Below are 3,359 nucleotides of genomic sequence, written 5' to 3' on the forward strand. Positions count from 1 at the left end.
CACCTCTAGTTCACATATGCGTAAACAGATTTGTGCACAAAACACAAACACACACACATTCTCTCTTTCCCTCCCGCCCCAAGCTTAGCAGCCCATGAAAATCCCAGGAGCGCAACCCCGCTAATAGACGGAGAAAGCCCAAAACGCATCTCGTTCCCAGCAAACAAGTGCCAGTAAAGAGGCAAATTAATGACAAGTCGTTTGAAGGGTTTGCCTAAGAATAATTTTACTCTGGCGTCTCACTACCACTGAAGAATTGATTAGATCCCCGCTCAATCAAAGTGCCTGAATCAATAAAGAGCCAAGCAGGCATGCTCCAGTCCAATTTATTCCCAGCGTCACTCTAACATGAGAGTCAGAGTGAAGCGGAGAGAGGGCGCTTCTCTGACAGGTGGAGGCCCAGCTCGAACTAAAAGCCAGTGTCAGTAGCAGACAGGCAGGTATGCTCCAGTTCATGTCAATGCACTGCTGATACTTCATTACACTGGCTTTCCAACTTTAAGTCAGTGGCGATTGTTTCACTAATAAATAGTGTAGAATATGAAACGGTGAGGGAATAATTACTGTTTTTAATGTTCAGCTTTAAGAAAAGACATACTGCACGGGGAAGAAAGAACTCGGGAATAATGACTTCACTTGTGTTTTCTCAAAGTAGAGACCGGAGGACTTAGTCAAGCTCGGCTGTGCTCGGCTGTTTATTGTCGCCTGCTTGTTTATTGTCATGCAGAAGGCAGAGGAGGTATTAAAGGCAGATTTCGCCCTTATTTTAAAATGTGGTGCTGAAGATTAGAGCTCTTGCCAAACACTGTGGAAACACTTAATTGATTTCCTTTGGACTGTTTACCTCTACTGTAGCCCTCCTAGAGCCCAGCACTCGCTCACACGCATGCACACACAAACACACACTCACACAGAGTACAACCCTGGCCCCATTTACGCCAACACAGGCCTGCCAAGAGCCTCATTAGTATTCACAGCAGTGGCATTTGCCAGCCTGAGCGTTGCCGTGGTGATGCTGCCCACACAAGTGATGATAAATGGTGCTTTCAGCTTCTCTGCCTTCCATAGAGCAGAGCAGGGAGCTGAGGAGTTGCTGGCTAGGACCCAGCTACAGCCACGACTAGCGAGGCCTCATCCCCAGTGCCGGGCAACTGACGCATGACTACACAAGCCCAGGGCTGCTTGAAGGCTTTGGGTGCAGGGGAGTGGTGGGTAAGAGGGGTTCGGTGATGTGTGCGTGTGTGTGGGGTATGGAGAAAAGAGATTTAGTTTTTGCTCTGTGTGTGTGTGTGTGTGTGTGTGTGTGTGTGTGTGTGTGTGTGTGTGTGTGTGTGTGTGTGTGTGTGTTGGGAGAGGGCGGGGAGGGGGCATGTTGGGAAGAAGTGTGTGCTTGAACTTGTTATTGTTGGCTGAAAAAGTGATGTCAGCTTCAGTGTTTCTCGAGTGCGTTTTGTTCTTTGTATTTTTCAGTTATGTGATAATCTGACCACAAGTTAGTGATATGAAAGATCCGAATCAATGAAATGTATCAGGGTGTTGCTGACATGCTGTTTCATTGAATGTGAGTATGGCATGTGTAAAATTTTATTATATTTTAATAATAAAGATTATTTCCTTAAAAAAAAATTCTGGGAAATGTTACAAATCTTTTTTGAAATAACTGCAAATTCTGCTTTGAACTTCACTAAAGGCTCCTTCATATTTTTTTCTTTTTTAAAATGAAAGTGTCAGTTATGGAGACATTTAAATAAAAAAAATAAAATAAAAGTCCATTCATATTCTGGGTAAAAGCCACGCCGGTGGGTACACAGTCCTAATACACTTACACAATGCACTATAAACCAAAACTAACTGATTATACTGTGAAAAATTCTTTTATAAGCTATGTTCTCATTGTAACAAATAGAGTGTGAAATTAAACCCTCTCGGGTATCTGTTCCCGCAGGTGTCACAGTGAGAGCCGTTTGAGCCTTAAATCATCACAGACAAACAGAGGGTTAAGGTAACCAGCTACACTTTCCTTCCCCAGAGTCCACACGTACACATGTATTACCAATGCAGGCAAGGAGGCTGGATCAAAATCCTCCTGATCCTGATTAAACAAGAAAGACGGCACTATTCCCGCATTACGGTGCACCAGCGCCAGGGCCTTGACTGATTTGAAATCTTATTTAAAATAGTGTGACGACACATGTGGATGCTGTCTTTATTTCATAGACAGGAGATTTCTGCCTGTTAGGTTAATCTGAGGCTAATGGGTGCAAGTTTTCTTTTGGTTCAATTGCTTTTAATTTTTTAAAACAAAATAAAATAAAGGGGAAAAAATACAAAATTGTGTCACAAAATAAATCTGTCCTTCTTCGAGTCATGGGTTTTAGGATTCGGTGCACTATAAAAAATGCTAGAAACATGTAAACAAATGTTCTTTCAGGACGGTTACGTCAGTGTCTGCTCTCCTGCAGCAACTTTAAAGAAAAAAAAGCCAAACACTTTATATTTACCTTACAGTTAGCGAGTGCTCGAGTGCCTTCTTACACAATCCTTGTAAAATATTCGTGTCACAACCACCTTGTTCTCCATCTGTTTTTCTTTCCATCTAATTCTGCACTGGGCCGTGTATGTGTGTAATAAAATTACAGTAATTCTTACACAGAGCATGAGCGCGGCCCTCCTCGGTTGAACTTGAAGATGACCGCCCCTTCAAAAGATGGCCTGACCCTTCCAAAATCAAGCCTGATTACCCATCTCTAGGACACTAAGAAGTGCCCAACTTCAAAAGGAGCAGAGACAATCATGGGTGGGGTGCTGTGGCATGGGAGGGGGGAGCCCTGTGCTGTGGCGGTTTGGGCCAGACTGAACGGTCTCAGCCAGGGGGCCGGGGCTATTAAAAGATAAATGTATTTCTCTGATGCATTATTCATGATGTGAGGAGGTGGGGAGGGAGCAGGGAGCCAGAGGCTTAGCGCAGCAGTGGCTCCCTTCTCGGCCTCATCAGGGCCAAGGCCCCCACTGCACCCACACCCTGATGCAAGTGAGGGCGAGTGGGGTGGGGGTTATTCGGGCGACAGCTGTGAGGACAGAGAGGGAGATAGAGAGATAATGCAACAGTATGTATTCCCACACACATATATTAAATGTCATTACTGCACGTGAATGGACCTCAAACTGCAATACGAGCAGATCAAATATTTTTCCCTCCACATAATCGCATTGGTTAACAACTCCAACCTGATTATTTCATTTTTGTAAGTTTCTGCCGTGAGCTTTCAGTAGAAGTGTTTTTTTCTCTTTCTTACATAAATCTTACGAACACGCACACACACGAGAGAAGTGGAGGATGGAGCATCAGACTGGGGTGC

At 44.3% G+C, this 3,359-nt stretch overlaps 1 long non-coding RNA gene across 1 annotated transcript; it reads left to right on the forward strand.

The window, feature by feature from the left end:
* The first annotated feature begins 1,394 nt into the window (after window positions 1-1,394).
* On the forward strand, window positions 1,395-2,781 carry LOC113011925 (uncharacterized). Its single transcript, XR_003270625.1, has 3 exons — window positions 1,395-1,561; window positions 1,946-2,002; window positions 2,654-2,781. It is a non-coding gene; the product is annotated as an uncharacterized LOC113011925 (long non-coding RNA).
* Window positions 2,782-3,359: the final 578 nt, after the last annotated feature.

This window comes from Astatotilapia calliptera, chromosome 19, assembly GCF_900246225.1.
Source record: "Astatotilapia calliptera chromosome 19, fAstCal1.2, whole genome shotgun sequence".
Taxonomy (NCBI): Eukaryota; Metazoa; Chordata; class Actinopteri; order Cichliformes; family Cichlidae; genus Astatotilapia; species Astatotilapia calliptera.